This window comes from Telmatherina bonti, assembly GCF_933228915.1.
Source record: "Telmatherina bonti genome assembly, chromosome: 2".
In the NCBI taxonomy this organism is placed as follows: Eukaryota; Metazoa; Chordata; class Actinopteri; order Atheriniformes; family Telmatherinidae; genus Telmatherina; species Telmatherina bonti.
The window spans coordinates 32,719,617-32,743,835 of NC_136620.1; positions in this window are offsets into that span (position 1 = coordinate 32,719,617).

A 24,219-nucleotide genomic window follows, 5' to 3' on the forward strand; every position below is an offset into this window, starting at 1 on the left:
GTTTTTATTTCGCTCTGAATGGTTCTGGTGTGTGAACTGTTACAGTGAGAATTACTGTGTTTAAGCCGCAACTGTGCTTTGCTGTTGTTCATTTTGAGTGTTTGTTACAGTCTTCAATCTAGTTATAAAAAAGCAACAGTGAAAAGTGAAATACTGAGCAATTATATGTCACCTTTTCTCAGAATCACTTCTTTTGTTACCCTTCTTTTCCTTCAACCTGCCTCTCCTTTCCCCAGGAGCACAGGAGTGATTTAGCAAACTGGCTTTCTCTTATAGGTTCCTCACCTCATTCCCATCCCCCTCTTTTATTTCATCACCTCGGCTACTGACCTATGCAACCCCAAATAAATTCTTGATGCATCTTCCAATGCCTAGGGAAGAGAAATTTTTACCTTTTTCTCTCATATCCTGTTTGATCCCACTCCACCATGAAGGATTAGCCCAAAACCGTAGGACTCCCACACAGGCCTTGACTTTTTGAGGATGCTTTGAAAGATTTAAGCCACTGATGGTGTTGTCACACATGAGTACCCTCTTCTGCACTCCTTTCTTCCATCACATTTACAACTCAGCCTCCTCATTCTCATCATTTCATTGTGAGTTTAGCCTTTTTTTTTTTTACCCCCTTTGTCTTTTCTCCAGTGGAATATGTGCTGGACAGTTCTTTGTTGCGTTCAAGCCAAGAGACTGGTTTGTCTGCCCACCTGTCTGTCTGTCTGCCCCTCGCCATGTCTTTGGCAGTTAATATGAGCTATATAATTGGTATTTGTAGATCGGCCCATCATCTAATCCAAAAAAGGAGAGTTAGCATGCCGTTTGGAGATAGACTTGGCGACAGAGATATGGCATGATATCAAGTCTGTTATATCTGTGCTGTCTGCCACTGCGGTCAGATTTGCCAAAGAGCTGTGGGAGTCATTTTCAATAACTAAATGACTTTTTCATTTATCTTTACCAGCCACATTGAGCTTCACATGCCTGACAGTTGATCTCCATGTCTCAGTTTTGGCATCTAAATCAGCCTGCTAGATTTATGAATAACAGCATGATGATGAGCCATCACAGGAGTCTGACAAAGTTTACACTCCAGGATCTCCTTTTAATGCGTTTTTCCCACTACTGCAGATGAGAGGAAGTTCTTAGTAAGAAATTCACATCTAGATTTATGTTTTCCAATGTATCAAAACATAGCAGGAATGGAGAAATAAATGTGTGCTTGAAAAAAAAATTTCCTTCCCTATTTTCTGTTTTATGTAGAAGTAGAATGATGTCATAGCGATTCTCAATTAGGTTTTTTCTCACAGCCAATGAGCTCAACAGGATCAGAATGAAACAGAATAGAACAAGTATACCCCATATAAGGTTTTTATGGCCAAAGTTTAATAAATGATTTTTTTTTTTTTTTTAAATGAAAGAAATAACATTCACATCTAAAAACGATACATTTCAAATTACACCTAGAATGAAGAGATTGTGCTGAGTTGATTGTGTAGGTTATAAAGTTGACATGTGAACAATCTCCTCTCAAAGCTCCCCTTTCCTCTTTTCATCAGCGCACGTTTTTTTTCCTCTCCTTTACTGTGTCTCGCCTCCTGTGTTTCTATTCAGGACGACAGTAATGGACACTGAGGAAAATGTAATAAAATAAGCATCAGTGAGCTGTGGGAAGTGTTGGCCTTGAGCAGTTACGTAGAACAGAAAAAGCAGGTCAATACAAATATACAATGGAACATAAAAGAGGCAAACTAAAGCTGGCATGTCATTAATGTTGCTTATAGTGTTATTAGAATCTGTGTCTATTTAATGTAATCTTCTGGTGGGGTTATTGCAGGACATTCCCTCAGACATTGATGCACACTATTAACAAATTTAATCTCAGCGGAACTGAGGACACTATCAACTTCTCATCGTTTTGTAGTTAAGATGAGAGCTTTGAGTAGATCCACACCTTTAGCCAGTGTGAACAGAAAGAAATGCTTATGGACTCTATAAAAGGAAAGATCAAGTCCCCCATTGGTATCCACTCTTGTTTCTAATATATGCATATAGGTCAGTAGGACAAGAAGCTGAAGCTTCATCAAATTTTTTCTCTTGAGAACATGTGTGCAGCTAAATGGCTCGTTTTGTGCATGTATCAGTCAGTATGTGTGTGTTGCATCATCTCCCCAGTCAGTTCCTGTGTGTGAAGATCAATAGGAAGTAGTTATCTAGAGATTAACCCTGTCAGGGCTCTATCAGTCTAATCAGAGAGAGACTCCTCTGCTGTTCCTCTTTTACTCTTGTTGCTTATCTGTATGTTCAGTGTTTCTGTCAGCATTGAACCGTGTCACTGCCTCGATTGTTTCTAACAATGGAGTGTGTGTGTGTGTGTGTGTGTGTGTATGTATGTTTGTGCCTGTGTCCATCATCTCCTTCACCCTAATTCTATTAAAAAAATAGGTGTATTTTAAAGAACAATATATACCCATTCACCATCCCCTCTTCTAAAGCATTAGTTCTCACTCATTTCATCATTAGATTATCATTCATGTTGCGCCCCTTCCTTATTACAGAAAATAGATGCATAGAAAAACAAATTCAATATAAATAAATAAAAATAATTCTTTCTTTTCCCCTCCATTGCTTCATCTTGTCCTCCATCTTTGGGTTATTTGAGTGAAGTGGTAGTTAAGGTCAGGGCAGAGAAGCTGGAACAGGAGTCACAAGGAAAGTGACCAGACCTACAGGCCCAAAGCTGACCGCCTCAGTGCCTGGACGGAAGTAATTAGGAGAGAAGGGCTGGGCAGCTGGTTTTGGGGTTTGTAGCACAAGGTGGAATTGCTTTTGGCAGCACACTAAGACACTTAGACAAGCACACACATACTCTCCTGATGCACAGCAGGTTCCCTGGCAGTATTTAAAGGCCAACATAAGCAGAAGAAGGGTTTCTGGTGGCTGGAGCCACATGGGGTACATGCAAACAAACATACACGCTGTGCACAGACATAGACACACATACACATATGCTTAATGAGAGCAGAGTTTCATCTCCCAGCTGTCATCTTAACCTACCAAGTGCACAGTCAAGGATAGTTTCAATTAGGGCAGGCCATTAATAGATTTTTCATGTTTCAAATTTATTCATTAAATTACCAGTCTGTGGATGTAGTTTGATGATCATGCCTGTGGGGGATGAACAATGTGTCTGGGATTCCAGCTAAGCTATGGACATAATGTATATCCAAGTGAGCCTTCCAACTCCCTGTTCAAGCCATTTTTTGTGTTAAAGTACATTTTTCAAAAAATGATGTGAAGACTAGTGATTATAGGATGATGGACGTTGCTTTCATGTTTCTGTTTCACCCAATGTGTTTATGGGTGTACAACTAGAGACTGCTGAAAGGTAATTGGTCATTAGAAACCCAGAAAGCCTACAGTGCCAGAAATTTACAAATTCTGCGTAGCCAATAGGCAGATGATTTCATATGTGATTTACATAAATAGCTACTCTGTTTCAATTTGAAATGAACATATAGTTCAAAGATTTTCTATCTTTAAGTGAAGCCATGCTGAAATATTTTCATGTGGCTTAAATAACATAAGTTGATTTTAATGATTTTTTTCCTTTAACACCAAAGTTCATAAGTCGTCAGTATCATAAAACATTTTTAAACAGCTTCCAAATTACCATCAAAGTAAAAAAAAAAAAAAAAAAAAAATTAAACCAAAAATATTACTTACTCTCTGATATATCCCTTTATTTATCCCTTTATTGATGACATGAAGAAAAGCAAATAAAACCAAAACAAAGATGAACTCTTGCTTGAATGATTGATATGTGATCAGTAGAGAGCTGTAGAGAGTAAGGGTGTCCAGCTGATCTCTTATCAATCATTAATGCAAGAGTACTTGGGGGCCACAGTCCTGCAGGTTTTCCACGTATCTGCTTCAACCCTCCTAACTCAAGTTAATGAGACATTGTGCTGAAGTTCACAGGCTGTTAGATCTGTACAGTTTGATTCAGGTGTGTTGAAGCAGAAATTAATCCAAAAGCTGCAGGACAGCGGACCTCCAGGACCAACTTTGGCAAACCCGATGTACAAAGATCCTTCTTCATTTGAAGTTTTTCCTCTTCTCACATCTTCACTTCCACTGTTGGCTTGCTGTTCCATCTCTGATCATATATGTTGATGTGCACTGACGTTTCAAGCATGTCAAATGTTCTCATGTCCCCTTGAGGAGCCCCAAAAGATGAGATCAATCAGAATGCAGTTGAGAAACCAAAGAGGCAAACCAGCAATGCACTTAATGTTAGCTGTTGTCATGGAAACGTGCAGTACAAATTTTCCACTTCATTTGCCATCACGAGTCTTCAGGCCTTTTTTTAAATAATTTCTAGGGAAAATAAGAGGAGGGATCTTTCAGACTGGTGGAACACACAGCAAGAAACAAATATATAGCAATAATAATGTCACTGCAATGTCATACTTCAATTAATGCATTTCTTTTGGTGTGTAAGTGTTAAATGCATGCACTATAGCTTCAAGTGCTTCCAGCAGAGCTGTTATGCATATTGACTCTATCTGTGTAATTGCAAAGAATAGATGGTCCCTAGAGACCACTTCATGTTCTTTTTCCAGCCTAAAGAGCAAGGCAATAGCATATTTAGTTTTTCTTCAATGGGATGTAATCATGAATGCACACACATAAAGACACACAGAAACATACGCACAGACATCTCTGATGAACGAGCAGAGGATTAGTAGTGTCACCTCTGCTTCAAAAGGGTAACCTTGCATTTAGCAGGTGCCATATATCACCCTATCTTAGATCTATGTAGCACAGACAACTTTATGCATACACAAATACAACACACTCACAAAGGAAATAAGACTTTCTTTCATCTCCTCACCCCATTATGCATTCCCTTACCTCCTCATTTAAAAGTACTAAGGTATTTCTTGCAGTCTTTATTTCATCATTTTTACCTTTTCTTTATTTTTTTTTCTGCCATCCCACCTCTGTGCCATAATATCTTCCCCTGAGTTCTGAACTGTGACCTCTTGACAAGAACAGAAAGCAATGTGATTGGCTGGACTGGAGAACTGCACTGATGTCAGCACTGTCCTGAGGGGTGAGAGAGTTTAGTTTTAGAGAGGAAAGAGGTTGGAGGTAAGGTGCAGCATGTATTCTCAAACATTTTTCTACGGTTGCTTAAGTACAACCAACAGAAGAACAGTGACAAATAAAGTTTAACACCCATAGTTATTCTCCAGCGGTAAGCGCTCTGTTCCAGTTCTGACCTGATTGCATGCAGCGAAGTACACTGGCTCTATTACAATTACAAATGCAGCCTGGAGCTCAAGGTTGCCATCACTCCTCCTACACTGCAGAGACTAAGGTCTGTGACTGCAGCATTTCTGGCTTCTGGCCTAGGTTCTCTGTTGGGTGTAATATTGTTGTCCTGATGGCTACTACTAGTTGGCTGGGGCAACCCATTTGGGTTATAATACCTCCTGGTGAAGGCTGAGGGCTTTTTCAGGCCTACAAAGGGAGTTATCTGGAACAAATACTGCAGAACAGAAAAAAATTATGTTAAAGATGGAGACTGGGATGAATAAATAAACAGAAACATAAATTCAAAAACAAATAAATGTGTAAGATCATAAATTCCACATGTCAATCAACCCATCCATGCTTTTACTATTCATCTATCCTTATTCCAATTCAGGGTCAAGCAAGACGGAGCCCATTAAAGCATAAATTGTTGGTTTTGTTAAATAAATAATAATAATAAATCAGGAATAGATAAATGAATAAATAGTTTAATCTAATTAAGTGTATAAATCTATTGAAATGTATGGATGTATTTCTGCAAAATTTAATCGTGTTTAGTTTCCACTGCTTAAACTTTATATATAAAAAAAATAATAAAGAAAAATTCCAATCTAAATATTTAGATTTTTATAATAACTGTAACTGTAAAAAAATAATAATAAAAAAAAAGACAAATAATACTATGATTTCAAGGTGGGTAACAGTTTCCTTCATTAACACATTAATTCAATTTGAAACACTTTTATGCTCCAGTGGACTAATGACTAATTCATGGCTTGCATACATGACTGCTCTGGAGACAAAGGCATTGAGCACTTTCCTATACAGAAGCGTGCACCCTGCTTTATTTGCATGCTCCGTAACATCTACATGCACATCCCCAGACATATGGACCCATATGCTGCCATCACACAACCTTATTGATGTTGACGTGTAGCTGGCTGCCACTAGGGCTGAGGCGAATGGGTTCAGCCTTGCTGGAAGGATAGATGGACGGACAGATTGGAAGACAAGATAGGCAGAATGAGAGATGATGATGATGCCAGTATGAAGGAGGAATAAATCTGTGCCTGCACGCTGGTCTTAGAGGGGAAGCTTTTTTTTGTTAGGTCTTCTCACAAGATACTGAGCAGTGAAGAACATATTCATACAGAAAGCATCAACCAACAATTTTTCTAGAAACTCGCCTTCCTTCCAGTATGTATGTGCACATTTTGATTATTTCCCTGAGTATTCGGAAGCTTGTGTAACACAGTTTAATAGTTGCATTACTGAACCACTTTTAATATTTGTTATGCATGTATTTATTTTTTGCCTCACCGCTAATCCATTTATGTGATTATGAAAACTGCAGTGGTTGCCAGGTATCCTATTATCACCTCTTTCTCATGTGTGCAGCTGCCATTACGCTGAATTAAACCCAAATATGAAATCAAGGTTGCCAGACTGATGCTTATCAATCCTCCCAGGAATACTTACATCATCCTAAGTGTCTCGCTGACCATCATTGCTGTCATTACGGCTTGTTAGAACAACTAAAGGTGACGTGTGTCAGATTTATAACTTCCCCCTGTGTGTATTTATGTCTGCACATGTATGAGAGTGTGTATTTTTCCGACCAGATGTGAGCATCTGCCATTGCAGTTAAGGCCATTAATATGTGTCTAGAGGTGTTTGTACATGGATGTGTCTGGTTTTGAGAAGCAGCTGTTGTTATTTGCGGTGCACTCTTTTGGCATGTGCATCTTTACAAGTTGCCTAACATACTCGATTTTAAACATACATGTGTAACTGCGAGGCACACTTTGTCAGTGCCAGTGAATCATTTCACCTTGGGGATGGCTGGATTTTATAAGTTAAAAAATGTACTTCATATATTTGATAAGACAGATGAACAAAAGCTACAACATATTTGAATATTGACTGAAAAATGAAGAGTAGATGATGTGTCCAACCTTAAATACTTTGCAAGTTTTAGAAAATAGTCAACACCTACACACAGATTCATTAAATAAAAGAAATGTGACAGTGATTTTGTACACTTTAAGTCTTAGGTGGAGAATTGATCCACATATTCTCAGTTGGTTACATGATGAAAAGCCCTACCAGACCCTTTCATCAGGTTCATGTTCTTCACAGTTGAACCACCAGAGTGTGCTGTGTGATGTGATTGCCGCCTTTGCCTAAGGGCCCCCTAAAATAATAAGCCTTAGCCATTGCACTTGCATGGCCAGCTGATGGAGAGCAGGTCCTCTGGGCTCTGTGGTTGAAGTGGCATTTGAGCTTCTCTCTGTAAATCCTTAAGTGAAGTGAAGTCCAGAGGATTCTCTGCAAGTGACAATTGGAAAAGTCAGTACTGAAGAAGGTAATACTGCTGATATTGCTTAAGATTTGCTGCTGTCAGGTGAAACCAGCCTTCTTTTTATTGTGTTCTTTATGATAAATGGAGACAATAAACAAGAGACCTTTGGCTCTAATGGGCACTTGTCTGCTGCTCTGCTGCTGTGCGAGTGCTGGTCGTTTGCCCCTAATAAAAAATAGAGCTTTAGTGGACAACTCCACAGTTCTCCTCATCTGTCATCTCAACTTCCTTTGACATGCAAGGGCTCAAGAAAGGGACCAGGTGGGGAAAGAGGTTTGTACGGCAACCAGGAAACTGGTGGGTTGCCTATATAATTAATGACCTCATCCTGGGCTTCAAGCTGTCCAAGGAGGAGACGATGAGTCAAAGACAGAAACCAGGAAAACAAGTGAAATCAAGAGAGAGTAAAATGAAGTGGGGTGAGAGCAAGGAACTAAGAGATTAAAAGGGGGAAGCATATGTTAAAAGCTTACTGGTAGCTTGATTAATAATTATGAGCTATGGCATTGACAGAGTGGCCATCTCATTATTTCTGCTGTTTGAAGGGGCTATTACGCAGGATTTACCCCCCTAAAGTCCCAATCCAGTATAACCGCCCACCACCTCCATTTTTCATGTTTTCTACTTCTGTTCTATTCTGCATTATTTTCTTTTAATAAAGCAGCACCACTGCTCCAGCAGCAATAACATGGGGTGAATGTAAATCAGTGGAAAGTATCAGGGGACAGGACCTTGGCTTGGGGAAAAACCTGGGAGTGATCAAACCCTGTCTGTCTCAGCACATCTATGATGTGGGGTAAGTGGGGAGGTGTACCAAGGACAAAGACAACTGGAGAGTGGGTGGTGACGAGTCTGTCTTGCGAGGGTGGACCGTGGCCTCAGGGGGTCAGTGTAACCCCCCTCTTTGTAAGCCTATTGCCTTTCTGGATCTTTCTACAATCCATATCTGCTGGGCAGCAGAGACACAAATGAGACCAGTCTGGTTGTAAGACATTCTACACTGTATTTAATTAGTTCATTAATAAACCTTACATGTACTATATATACACAAATTCATCTGCTTTTATTTTGTAATCACAATGGTGGAGATTATCACCTGGAGTAATGTCAGTAGGTGGAAATGATGTCCTCAAATTACTTCTCCCTCATACTGAACCCCATGGGGTTTTCCTCCCCTCCCTCCACTGCATGTTAACAAAGACAGTCTGCCTGAGCCGTTTGGCATTGGCCTGCGTGGTATAGCAGAGAAGCTGGTGCACCTGTCAGAGGTGTGGGGCCCATCTGCACAGTAACAAGCAGCTTAGTTCCTTGCCTGCAGCAGGAGGTGGAGCCGGCATAGTCTGGCTTGGGTTACTGCTCTAGCAGAAAACATGCGTGTGTGTTTAGGGTTATAGAATGAGCAGTTCTTCTTGGCTCATTAGAAAAATGAGGAAATGCAAAACTGTGTACATGTGTGTATGGAGGGAGGCAGGTACATCCTCTTTGTACTTTGCATTTGTTTACGCACATTCTTAGTTTGTGGTCTGCGTGCCCGAGGGATAATAATGATTCATTGTCTATAAAGACAGAGTTCTACAACAGGCTGAAAGTTATAGGCACAGCTGCATCCTGCATGTAGAAAAATGTGTCAGTGGTAAACATCTAAATGAAAACTGTCCCAGAGCATTTTGCAGGGAATATAACCATACATAACCCATTTCCCCATTTCTAAAGATTAGATATGCAGCTACATCATCAAACATTTAACACTCACGCTGTTACAAATTAGATTCCTGTTCTTGTGTGGACTATTGGGATGGAGACTCACGTGCGCTCTTTGAACCTAAGTTAATATGACTGTGTGCAATTTGCACGCAGGATTCATTCTTAAAAGTTGTACTGGCTTGCTGGCAGACAGGGAGGCCTGCTTAACGGAGTGTTAATCACTAAATCGCTGCAGCAGAAAGAGTGTCTCTTATCCACTCAGTGGTGTTAACTTGGTAAGTGTGCATCTATCTGTGTCTATTTCTGTGCATGGTGTAGGCTGGGAAGCCTCCTCAGTATTGGGTAAAGTGGGCTAAGTTTACTGGGGCAGAAAATGCTGGAGCGTGACTCAATCCAGCGCCTTCATACAACCAGCCTCTAAAATATGCCACTGTCACATTCAGTCTATTCAATTCCTCTCAGACATACACTTATTCTGTTGTAAGGGGCTTGTGTAAAACATGGAAGACACAGGTAAAGGCTTTGACCAAAGCGAGAATCGTAAGGTCTATGTATTCATCTTATTTCTTTTCAACCCTCTGAACATCTGATGATGTCCTTCTAACCTTCAACACTCTTGTTTCAAGGGACATTTTCTTCAGTTTAAGTATGAATTAGTGTTTCTAAATGCCAAGGTGACTTTCATCACAGCAAGAATGACACAGATTGTAGAGCGTGCCTGCCTCTTTAAACGTCTTTTCAAAAATGAAGCACACACACACACACACACACATACATACCTGCACCCAAAGACACGCAAATACCACAGTGCATTTCACTGTAATCTGCAATGACAGATTTGTTATGCAGTGACACAGCAAAATTCACATTCCTAAGTGTGTTGCAGAAAAGAGCTGCAGAAGCTTTTTTTTTTTTTTTTTTTATCAGTGCTGGTTGTCAGAAAAAAAGGAAAACAGACAGAACAACTGTTAGCACCAGTAGAAATACTAAGACATTAACTGATTTTCACTTTCAAAGCAGGATTATTGAATAAGTGTTTAGGCTTAAGCTGTAAGCATAGAAAATATTCATAAACAGGATCCATAGTGGGTAGTATGGGTCCATAAAATTGTTTTAGGTCATTTGACAAAACACATAAAGAAGTGAATCATAATGAGATGAATTCTTCCAACTTTAACACTTTCTGGTCCAGTTTAAAGACCGGCCATAAACCTTTTAAACAGTTGGAAGCAAACAGGTGCTTAAGAAGCTTTATCAGCATGTCTTGCAGTCGATGCTTTTTTCTGCGTGTGTGAGAGTGTTTGCACAACCTCCAACAACCTGGAAGACTGCCAAGAGTTTGATTAGCCCACATCCCTATTTTCCACACCAGGTGGACATCACAATCAATCAGGCTCACACTGGCATGCTCTGCACAAACTTTCCTCAGCGCAACTAGTCGGAGTCCGAATCAGGAAGGCTCGTTAGGGCTGATGTTGTAATGCACAGTCTGAAACACTGCAGTGGTCAGAGCTCTAGTGTTTCCTTGTGGATTTCTGGGGGAGTCAGCTTCCAGGACGAAACCGGTGGTGCAGAAGAATGGGAAAGTTCGGACCTTGACTGCTTCAACCTGATTCATCTTATGGTACTGCACACTCAGGGCTGATTTATAGCTAATCCCAGATGTTATGTTACAAAGGAGTTGTTACCTATGAAGGGGGTTTTGTTGATTTACATATAAATGATTAAGAGAGATAATATAAAACTAACTGTGGGCATTAAATTCAAATCCCTAAACAGTTTCTTATATCTATGCTAAATGTACTTCCAGAAGTAGTGTTTGAAGTTTGTGAACACAGAAAACTGCAGTTTGTCTTTCTCTGACTTGGCTTTTGCACTCAAACTTTATTCTACCGCTTTCTCTTACCATCACATATGCACCATGGATTATAGACAAAAATCTGGGTTTTATCACTGTACCAAGACAGAGTCACACAGGGACATGCTGTCCTATCTTGCCTCTCAGTTGGGGGTTAAGCTCTTCGCTAATGATGAATGGCTGCCTGGATTGGCTACCTGCAGCTCTCTACATTCAGACTCTGACAACCACCCTCTTTACAAGTCTTAGTGGCCATATACTGTCCATCTTCAATATGCTAGAAGGTATTCATAATGCATGAGCAGCGGGCAGATGAGAATTAGAAGGATATTTCTGAGTTATTAATGGTTGGATGTTACATATTCACAGCAGGCAACATTAGAAGCAGCATCAGGAAGACGGGGAAGTCTCCTGAGGGCAACAATGAACTGATGGATCTTCTCTCTTTGACACCCAGTGGTGTGTTTTATATGGTGTCTGCATATGTGTGTGTGTGTGTGTGTGTGCCTGTGTACATAAGAGTGCACAAAATGATGGCTGTGCAATAGCTTTGGTCACACACCAGTGCCACACACTACAAGCGCTGATGGGAGGATTGATGAGGGGCTGTTCCTGTTGACCTCACACCCATGTGAAGTGAAAAGGGCAAAGGTCATTGTCACTGTGGGTCTGAGGCTGAGAAAAGGGGCAGAAGAAGGGCAGAAAAGAGAAATAGGATTGAGGGATGTCTTGGTGCAGTGAGGCTGAAAAAGAGATGAGACAGAGAACTGGTGGGAAATGGTTTTATATGGAAACTGAAAGAGTGGTGAGGTTTGATTTACAGGGAAAGAATGTGAGATGTGACCAGGTTTCCAGTTAATATAAAAGGAACTGATTATTAACCACCTGTACAGCTAAAAGAGGTTTTTGTTAACCCTTTAAAGTCCTAGTCTACCATTTGATAGAGGTAAATTTGCAGTGACTTTGATTAATTTATTTTATAAAATTGAGGGAATAAACCTGCCTGAGCCATCTCTACCAATTAATTTGAGTGAATAAAAACAAAAATTAAATGTTTGTTATAACACTGTTTCAAATATCAACCATTTTACTGTTGTTATGTTATTCTTAACTTCTTTTTAACATATCAGCCATTTGCAAAAACACATTTATTCTGTTTATTCGTGTCCAAAACAAACTGAAAACAGAAAAATATTTTTATGGCCTTTTTGTTAGAGTGAAAGTTAAAGGGTTAAACACTATGCAGCATGAATGCATCTTCTCATTTTCTAACAATTTTTAGTGTCTTCCACACATGCTGATGTAGTTCGTCCCTCCTTTCACTCATTTCCACTTTATGTTAACACAGCGAGCCTTCAGTGTGACCCAGTCTTTCAGTTTCTCTCCCTCTCTAAGTCTTATTAACAGTGAGGGAACTGGGTCCACATTCCACAAGCACTTCCCAGAAAAACAAAAACAACCTTCTCAGTGTAAGTAAAAAAAAAGAAAAAAACCCAACCATCCCCTTTCTTCCTATCTATTTCCCTTTAATTGAAATCTCACCCCTCTACCGCGCACTTTCATTCGTCCTCTCTCCGTCTTTCCCAGTCATCCCTCTACCCAGCGTACCCTTTCCAGTATACCCCCCACCCTTCTCCGCCACTGTTACATAAGCTTCCAGTCATAGATCCAGGCCATATTGCTGTTGTTCTCTCTCCTGTGTGTCCACGGGAGCCTCAGTAACCAGGGCCAACCCTTAATGAGGCAGCCACAAAAGCCCATTGATGAGAGGCCCAGTGTTAGAGAGGATGACCCCAGCCAAGAGCACCCAGAACTGTGGATCAGCTGCCCCAGGCTCTCCCCTCTGCACAAAGACATCCACTGTGGACAGAGACCCAAAAAGGCACAGAGAGGGAGCAGGAGAGAGAAAGAGAGAAAGACGGTGGGCATAACAACGCAAAGAACTCACAAAATGTGCAAAAGAAAGCTATTTAAAAATTGCACAAGACATATGACTTCATCACTGACTTGCTTCTAACCCATCAAGCAGTTTGCCTCTTCCAGTCTTTCTTCACTGTGCATCCTAGCAGGGACTGAGCAACCCACCCTCTATCCTCCCTCTGCCAAGGAGTTGTCAGTGTCTTCATTTCTCTCATGGATCATAACTCTGCTCTGAAGAGTGGACTACAATGCTCTAGTCTGTCACAAATCCTTGTCAGTGGTCACAGGTTGCTGAAGAGAGCAATTGAAGCACTCTGACGGGACTCTCGGTTCCTTCTGGGAAGCTTTGGAACGACGATCGAGAACGCAGCCAGTTTTCAGAGTCAAGCTTACAAGAAATACACATGTTTTCTTGATCGGATTTGGATTATAGACACTCGTTTGGGAATCTACTTGGACGAAGAGTGAAAGTAGAGTAACGACAAATTAAACGGGACGGTTAGAAGCTGTCTGTGGAGAACGGGGATTTTATGTGACTGGCATGGCTTAACTTTCTTCTTAGTACCACATGAGTATAAATATCAAGACAGCAAGAAAAGAAAATCTGAAAACAGAGTTTGAAGAAAAGATTTGTTGAAAAATCCCATTTTTTTAAATATTTCTTGTATAGTTGAACAATGACTCTTGCAGCTCGACTCGAGGACTTAGAAGTGACCCTGGAACACATGCTCATGGATGTGTTTGTAAGTTTACTCATATTATTTTGTCCAGTTTTATTTTGATACCTAAAAATCAAATTACTTTGTATTCTGTCGCTGTATATCTGACTTCTCTCAGTCTTTCACGTGACTGAATTCTCTGCTGCCTAATTGCAGTTGGAGACCAGAGGCCAACATATGTTCGTGCCTCTTCCAGATGCTCTTTCATTAATTGGCACAGAAAAAAGCGGCTTATTAAGCATGAACTTCTGTGCATAATGAGATTTAGGCAATAAACTAGCCAACCAAGAATGTAACCTGAACAGAGTGGCTGAAATGACTCAGCACAGAATCAAAGGCTTAAAATTTGGGAAATAGATGGGGGACAAAACATATAAGGAGCTTTCCTAAAAAAAAAAAAAAACTCCCAAATCTTACATTTCAATATCTTCTTTATGTTTTTCTGTGGATGGCTAAATTTTCTGACAAGGTAAGAATGAAATCTCCAAGAAAAGGAAATGGGGATTGAGAATGAGGAAATAAGTGATGAAAGAAGAATAAGAATGAGGGAAATCTGATGGATGTGATATGTTTCTAATGCCCGTGACGCTTGGTTAGAGGTAGATTGCTCAGACCCTTGTGGTTTCCAAAGCATTTGGCAACGAAAAAATCCTCTCCCCTGCACCCCACATACACACACAAAATACCCACTCGCACACATTTTAACGGCATACATGGTCTACCTCTGTGCAGACACATGCACACATGATAAAACCAGGAGGCTGCTTTGATCCACCGGCTGCTGTAATGAGTTTGGTCGTTAAGCTGCTGTTTCCCTTTAACATTGTTTACAGGGACTGGCATCTGTTGGAGGCAACTGTAATCTGTCCTTTCCTGAGATATGCTGCTTCTCCAATGAATGCTATCAGTACTCAATCCTGCGGCAGGGCTTCGATGCTACTGATATACGCAGAGATTTTGAAGCCTGAATCCATCAACCTATTTTGAAGATTTGTCCATTTTCATACATCGAATAGATGATTTATGACCAAGGTAATAAAGATTAGTGCTTATGGCCACAACAGGATTTGGATTATTCATGCACTCTATGTGAGATGGATAGTGGGAAATTAGGAAAACACTTCCTTTCCCTACATTTCCTGTCGACTTCCTAATTACACTGCTTATTTATTTATTTGTCTAATTGCTGGAAGAGGCTGAAAAACAGAGGGTTATCTGCCTACTTTGCATACTTAAATGAGAAATATTCAAATTGCCTGCAACCTTTCTAGTGTGGCTGATGGACATATGTGCACATGCAATGAGCACACCACACACACATAAACACATAAAAGGAAGCCTGTTTCAGTGAACCATCAAATAAATGCAGTGAGAATTGTCTGTTCAGTGACTCCAACTCACTATATGTGTGAATTAAGACAGCTAAGCCCAGTGACTGGTATCGTTTTAGAATATTAAGGGTCATTAGAATAATGACTGCGATTCTCCATCCTCCAGCAAAGAAGAATCTCCCGAGCCCTATCTATGCTGCTTATTGGCTTTGGGCAGCAGTGGTGTGTATGGCTATATCTAAGGGTGTGCAGCTATTTGCATTAACACAGCAGCACATATGAATGATTCAGGAATGCTAAGAAGGCAATGAATTTCCCTCTTAACAACAAGAAGAGCGGGTCACTGTTCTGTGGTCTCATAAGGAAGATAAACACGAACCAATTTCATTTTCAGATTGAATATTTTCCCCATCAACACTCTCATATCTTCGTGATTTAAGACCATGTTGTGACTCTAGATGTGTGTATGGCTCAAACTTCCTGCAAGAATATCTGTCAAGATGAGCTCACATTATTCAAGTGAGACTAGACTACCGATGTTATAAACATTTGCTTTGGAATGAATCAAAGTGACATGATCTATATCTGCTGACTGGATTTTTTTTTTGTGCGTCGCTGTAAAATGTCAGCGTATGACGTCATATTAGCTCTTGCCAAAACCAGTTTGTGTTGTGTTGCTGATGTGTTGAGCTGTGAGGGGAGGACACGCAGAGAAGGGGGAGAGGGCAGTTCCTCTTTCAGAGGATGTCTCGCAGTCTCACAAAGGCTGGCAGTCACATCAGGAAATGAAGCAGCGTGATTAAAAATGTATTCAGCCCTTGTGTAGTTTAATTGAATCTCCTCCTCATGCACCCTACAAACACCCCGTTGCCACCCCCCAACCCTCTTATTCTCTTCATCTTCTCCTATGATGAAGGCCTGAAGGCAAAGCCTAACATCTCTTTTCTCACTCCTCTTCCTCACGGATTCCTTTTTTTTCCCCATCCCCCTGGTCTTTCCTGACAGAAAAAGACCTCAGCTGGATGGGATTTTTTCTGCTGCAGCTGACTGCTCTGCTTTGCTCTAGTTTATATCTCTGAGAGCTGGTCTATTAGAAAGGGCATGTGGTCTCTGTGAGATCAGTCTTCCAGGATCCCAAACACTGTAACAAAGCGATTCCATTGCGCTTCTTTGTCACAACAGCATGAACATCCACACCTTAGTATTGTATTATCCTCCTTTGACAATGCTGCTATGGATGTGACCATTCAGATAAATAATACTGGCTGGATGCATTATATGAGAATATTTACTTACGTAATGTGTGCTTTCTGGCAATGACAAACACTCTGACCTCCTCCCTTTTTCTGTTCCACCAGATATACTTGTCTTTTTCCTGCTCTGTCTCTTTTTCAGTAGTTATTTAATCTGAATGACTCTGATGTTTGTATTGATCAAAGTTGAAATAATAGTTTTAGGTTTATTAAGCAAACAGGTCTTTAAGTAAGGAGGCTAATGCGGAGGCTTTAGTTTTGAGTCTAAACTAAAACTGAAACAAAGGTTTTAGTTCCTGAGACCAATCAGTGTCAGTGAGTGAAAAAGAAACTGAATATAAGGAAATGAAAATCATAACAGTTTTAAACCCATTTCTCAGAAATGCTGCAAGTCTGACTTAACATATAACTTTATATTGTTTTAGCCATGCAGCTTTTTTTTATGAAGACTTTATCATTCTCAAAAGCAAACATGGGAAAATGAAGCCAAACTGTCTGTTAACACAGCAACACATTTAACTATTGCTGGGTCCGGTGCATCAAGGTACCAACTTCAAGCAAAACCTTGTTGACTGTTTGGAGATTGCATTGACTGACACAGAAGTTGACATCTTGGAAAGTAAAATAGGCCAGACTCGAGGCTATACTCAAACGAAACAAAAGTAAAGTGCAAAACAAGGGTTTTTTATTATTAAATCAGCAGATTGCAGTTTAATTTATGGAATTAATCAAATTTTAATACTATCACCTTTTGAAATGGGAGGATTACTCATTTCAGGCCTATAAGAACCGCATTTCAATGTATTCCTTCTTCAACACACTTGAATCAAATTAAATGGATATAACATCCTATGACTCTTTAATTTGTGTCAAGTGTGTTGGACAGGGAATATATGAAAAACATGCTGAATTTTGGCTCTAGAAGGACAGAAATGAGTAATACTCACTTGCCTCATTAATTCCTACCATAGAGACAAAAATTAGTAGAAAACGGTCAGTTATAAAGCTAAACTCATTTTGTGTTCATATCCATAAACCTGAAATTCCCCCTCGGGGATGAATAAAGTATTCTTGATAAACTATTCAGCAATTATCATTCGCCCTTTTCTTTGATTTAGATCAGTTTCTTATGTCACCTGGCCCAACACACATAGAGGTTTTTTTTTACAGTAGACTTTGGTGAACAATTCAGAAGCTATGAATTCTATTTACTGCAGCACAATGCACATCTAGCACCCCATTCAGATCTGCAGCTGCCCTCATAATAGACTACTGATTGGCCCATTGGACTGATATACTCTAATTCCATTAAGGCATAGACGACTGCATAATATCAACATGATTCTGTGGACTCAGTCAGACAAACAATTTTGTTCATTGTCTACCTTGTCAAAGTTAATGACAGTACATTCATTCGGAGTACATTCTGTTACTGCCGGTGCCTGAGATGTTAATCATACTGAGAGGCACACAAGCAGATCTAAAAAAAAAAAAAAAAAAATGCACACGCTCCCTCTAATACGCACAGTCACCTCGCAGCAGGTTGAGCAGATGTGAGCTGAACGATGGAGTTTGACCAGGACAACCTGTCCTAGTGTACCACCAAATCTCCCCCAAATACAAACATGTCCCAGTTTTTGCCGTGAATCACACAATGTTCCCATTTCGTCCAAAAATCTCACAGGCTATTTGCTGCCTTTCTGAGCATGTAAACTTGTTTCCCAAGCCTTGTTGCACAGACACTGCTGAGGGGATGATAATTGAAGTGGATGCTCCCCTGCGGAGAAGTCATTATGATTGGTTCTGGCCTGATGAAGGACAGGAGGCCCTGTTTGTTCTGCTCATCTTACTTTCAAGAGGTGGAGAAAAATAGCACCAGCACTGATATGAGAAGCATAAACAGAAGCACACGGTGAGAAATGAACTAAATGACTCTGTTAGCGTGGTGTCGTCAAGTTTAACTGTTTACCTTTCCCAGTGCAATGTTGCTGCAACCCAACGCTTTGTAATTTCACACGCAAACACTGAACCCACTCCTGCCATGCTTCTGCTGATGGAGGAGTCCAACTAGAAGGCATTTCCATAAACACACACTCCCACACATATATGCACAATGCCACACACAGACACAGTAAGGAACTGGACTGCCGGGATGAGTCAGACAGCCGTGGGCAGCGGCTGCCTGACTTATCAGGGTAAATTAATGCAGAACAATGCCAGGATGCTACTGTTTAGAAGCAGTGATTCTGAGTTTTACAACTTCAAGCAAAGACAAAGCAGATGCACATAAACATTCAGCTGGAACAAAATCTCAGACAATCCACGGCGTCACAACTCTCATTAGTGTCTTTTAGTCAGGCACTGATTTATCCTTTTATGCTTTTCCTCTTTTCTTTCTTTTTGCAGCCTTTTTTAATTTGGAAATGTATTAATAGCTGTTGGTTTATATTGAGGACAGCTGCATTTAGTCCATGAGACATGTCAGAATCTCCCAGTATTTTGAGAATTTTCTTTATTTTCATGCAAGGTTATGTGTGCTGGTTTTACAATCTTGTATGTCTCAGTGCAGCTCCCATATTTTTGTGTGTTTTTGACTGAAATGGGTCATTATGCAGCTAGCCTTAGGCATCAAGAATGGTTACGTGTTGTTTTTATGTTATTTTCTTTTTCTCTTGTCAGTACTATTGCTTGTTTCTGTGCCTTTGGGGCACACTTGGAAGCGAAGATATGTGGGAACTGTGCAATCAAAGTAGATAACACTGATCAGTTTTACCTTTCAATTTCGAGACAGAATTTGCATCTCACTGTTCAGGTGTCAAGTAAGAGATCAGCCCTGGCAGTTGGAATCAACATCAAGCATGCATACATAGAACAGAATTACAATCTCACTAAAGGAGGCAGAAATGAATCATGGCTTTTGGTTAACTTTTTCCATGTCCTCTTCTTTAAGACCTGGATGTCTGCAGACAAAGTTTATAAATAGCCTCTGATATTTCTGATGTAGGCCACAGTCACTCACTTACTGATGTGGGCCAGGCTGTTGAATAAATAATGCTTGCTGAAAATTACCATTGCATATCAATTTTTTTTTCCTCTATGCTTCCCGCTCCACCTTAACACAATGTGTATACGTGCCTGTGTTTGACATGCACAGAAACATAAAGCTCTCATGGGTCTTTGCTTTAAGAAATGATGCTGAAGATTGGAAAGGTTTGTTTAGTGGCTTTCATTTTGACTGGTGGCTTTAATCTGGTTTTATGGCCCATGATCCAGCAGCCAGTCACCTCATGATTCTAAAAACCAGGATAAAGCTTACAACTTATAATCTAATGCTAAAACAGTGCTTAACAATGGATACCTTGTTGAAATGTTTGGTGTTATATGTGCACCTATACCTCATATTTGTTCCAAGAATATGTGTGTGTCCATTCACTTCAGTTAATCAAATCACAGTTGAGTATTGATGTTGAAAAGGAAACCCAGTGAGTGATGATGGGAATATGACAGTAAGTCACTAGGAGTAGCTGTAACTCATGAGTCCAATAGCTTTAATGGACATGTAAAGACCACACTGGTTAAAAGAGAGGACTGACTCAGCTGAATGGGGGCTGCAGCTCTCTGTGGCTGCAGCTGCCATGATAAAAGTCTACTACTGTCACATCATTGTAGCAACTGACAAAAACTAAAAAAGAAAAAAAAAAAGAGGAGAAGCCAGACCAATTTCTATTCTTTCCCCTATATAAGTGATTAACCAAGTGATAATATGATGACTATCTGCATGCATGAACAATGTGCATGCTTGACTGCGAGGATGCACGCTTGTGTTTGTGTGTCTGAATTCCCCCTTTGTGTGCCAGCTCAGACAGTATGAGGAGAGAAAGCTGGATGTGGGATTTCAAAGATAATCTCCCTACCAGATGGCAAAACATCCCATATTCCTTTTGAGGTTCCCCACGTGATTCCCTGTGCAAGGATTGGGTATGTGTGTATGTGAGTGGTGTGTGTGTGTGTGTGTGTGTGTGTGTATGTGTATGTATTTATTTATGTATATATGTGTATTTATATATGTATACACGCACACACACAATTACTATTGCGACACGTGACACCAATGCGTATGCTAATAAGAGCTATAACGACGTCACATTAATCCAGTGACCTGGTTAAACCCCCTTCTGAAGGAAGTGAGTATGAGTGGGAGGGGACGCTGCCAGAGCAGGAGAAGAGAGAGAAGAAGGGAGAGGGGAGACAAAGCACATTCGCTCACCCTCCCGCACTCTCTCACACACACTCATTCACCTCAACAGCAGCAGAGTGGAGCGTAGCAGCGTGGAGCAGAATGGGAAGCATTTTAACACAGAAGGAAACAGAAGCAGAGACTGACACATAGGACTGGTCTGGGACTTCTACTCTATCATCACACACTTCCTTCATAAAGCGTGCGTGAAGCTCAGCTGTCAGACTGGACGGGACGGCAAGGACACCCACTTCACACACTCACACACATGCTCACACACCCACGGACACACACACACTGGAGCATACTATGGTGGTCCAGGGAGCTGTGACGCCCGGGAGAACCCGCCGGCTGATGCTGAAGCTGCCGGTGGGGACTCTGCGGAGGAACAGCGGAGAGAGGGTAAGACAGGCTGTCCTCAAATCCTCTTTCACTTTCCTCCCTGCTTCTTCAAGTTTGTCTCTATATTTGTGTTACCCTGTCTGCTTGTGCTGTTGTGTGTGAGAGAGTGGGATTTAAAAAGAAGGTCCTTGGCTAATCCAGGGAACCGTATTAGATTTGAGTTGGTGGAAGGGAAGTCAAGAGCAAAGCTTTTAATCTCTGCAGTGGACAATACTTCTCTGTGTTCGCTCCCTGTCAGTCTGAGCCTGTCAGTCTTTGCAGCTCTCAGTTTTGTCTCTGCCTCTGCAAATGTATTCCACTGCTGTCCTCGGTTTCAAGGTTACGGGGAAGTCTCTACTTGGGAGAGCTGTCTGAGAGCAGCTTGTTTGCCTGTCACTGACAATGCCATTAAACTGACTTGAGACATGAGATAGCTTTTTTTTTTTTTTTTTTTTTTTTTAATCAGCTTAAGCCATGCATAGCCTCAAGTTCAGCTTGATTAAAAGTGCTGAATTCAGATATTTTTACACAGTGGAATTCAGTTTTACTGCTGGGAAAAAGAAGCTTCCGTGTTTATATTTTTGTGTATCTGGCGGGTGTAGGCTGAGAACTAAAGATAATAGTTCCAAGCTATGCTTAAATATGGAATGTGTGTTGCAGCGTTAGCCTTTATGTCACTTGGAAAGACAGGCTGTAACTTGCTACATGATTCATCTATTTTGCTCTTCAACAAACGTGTTTACACCATCAGAAAGCTAAAGGAAGAAAAGAAGTTTGCAGCTGTGTGTGTGTGAGTGTGTGTGTGTGTGCTCCCCTAGCTCATTCATCCTGTGATGCATGTCAGTGCTCTTTCATGTTGTAAATACTCTGGTATTAAGTGAATCAGACTTAAGTAGAGTGTTTGTCCAGGTGGGGAGCCATTCAGTCTCACAGTTCTTCTAAACTACTTACCCCAGATCATGAGCTGCCTTTCAGGATCACACAGACCTGAAATCTCAAGTCTTCAATTTTTAAGTTCAGTCTCATTAACGTGCCCCAATCTGAGTGATTGTGACTACTAAACTCATTTGAGAATTGCCTTTCGCTTTGTAGTTCTTTCACTGAGCATGCACACAAAGAATACAACAGTACACACAAGCACTAACACACACACACACACACACACACACACACACACTAACAAACGCTGTACACATAATCTCATAAATTAAACAGCATGAATGGATATTGGATGAAAACAGCTTTCATTTTAATCAGACCAGCCACCAGTGCCGACACCGCTTCACACCCCTTTTTAAACACAATACAAACAATACTGAGTTGTTTTGCTAAAATTACCATTTGTACTCGAGTTGTGAGACTTCAGATGAAGCAAAGAAGCACAGTCTAAAATGAATCATGGTCTTATCCTTCCCAGACTTGTTCTCCAAAAGCTTTGTCAATGATGTGATAAATTGAAAAACTGGGATTTGACTGAATCTGGTTGGCTGTCTTAACAGCCCTTGATTGAGGAAACTGAATATTCACTTTCCTTTGAGAGAGGTAATTGCTACCGGTTGATTGCCTGGATCAACACAAAATCACACGCAGACACACATGCACAGCTACACAAATCACCTTAATTAATGGAGAAAAGCAGATTTTTGCACACAACAAAGTAGGAGGTTTCTGCATCTCTCTCTGTCTCTCTCTTGCTCTCTCTGATTGCCTTCCCTTACACTCCCTCCTACCTTTTGGCAACCAGCTGCATGCAGGCAGTTTGAAGGCAATGATTTCGTATTGTGATTTACATAAAATCAACTATCAAGTATTATTGTGCTTTTGTGCGAGAAGTGTTAACTGGATTCCTTAGCTGACTACCTGCTTGGTTATTAAAGATGTTCATATATCAGGCTTATAGTTTACAGTTACACCACACAGGCAGAAAATGTTCCATAAGTTGACAAAGGCTTTAAAATAATACTGTGCATTTCTTTCCTTTGAAATGGCAGGTAAACAAAAGTCAGAGATCCTCTGATGTCTACCACAAGCAGGCCGCGTGCCATTATCGAACCACCTAAATACTTTCAATTCTGTACGCAGTCGTGGTTTTTCCTGCTCTGACATGTCATGTTAGATAACTCACTGCATTCTCATTCAGTCTCTGCTTTATGCAACTGGATTAGCTGTGCTGGATGGAGAGGTAATAGCACAGAAAAAATATATATTGACAAAATCTCAGCCCATAAGTAGCTGAGTGAGCAGAGTGGATGATTAAAGCTGCAATGTATTGCTAGAAGCTTAAAACCATGGTAAAAGTCATTTTTGCACACTTGAAAGTCTGGTTTTCATATCCTTCGGCATTTCCTTGTGAGCACGCTTTTGCCAGTAAATGTTCATCACCCCCTGGCTAAACACTCCTTTCAAACCTATTAGTATTCACTGACTTGTCTGAGAGATATTTAAAACTGGATCCCCGAGGTTGTCTTTTACCTCCCACATTGCAGAGAGAGAAGCCATCTTGTCATCTGTGCCTTGTCACATTTTCTAATTCAGATAAATAGTCCCACGTCTGCATCAGTAGTTTGTGATGGATGTGGGTTTCCATCACCGTTAATTGAGCAACATGCACACCGAATGACATTTCTCTTTGCTGGGAACATCTTTAAAAAGAAGCTTGGCTAGCCGTGGAACAATAGAAGAGGGCCTGGCTTGATTACCCACTTATTATCTATGAGTCAGAACTTTCTTAAAGTTTATTGTCTGCCTCCTTCTTATGACTTTGTTCTACCTTTTTTATGGAAAATTGGCAACAAAGTGAAAGAGAAGTGTTCATAGATAAAACTTGCGAACCACAAAGTGTTTACACTATAGTATGGTGACAATAAATTGGGTTCGGTGTTGTTCCTTTGAGGAGATGTTTTCTGTTTAGATTACCTCTTTGAGCAGGCTGAATTAGGATTATCTTCCGCCTTTGTTATCCTGGTATCATGTTAAGCTGCTCATCTGTTTTCTGTGAAATTAAGTACAAAGCTAAACAAACAAAGAGAGGAGGTGATGTGAGAAAGGCTGCTGTGTGTATGTGTGTGTGTTTATGTATGTGTGTTTTTGTGTTTGTCAAAATTTTTAGGCCAAATCGCTCTCTAAGGAAACATGTTG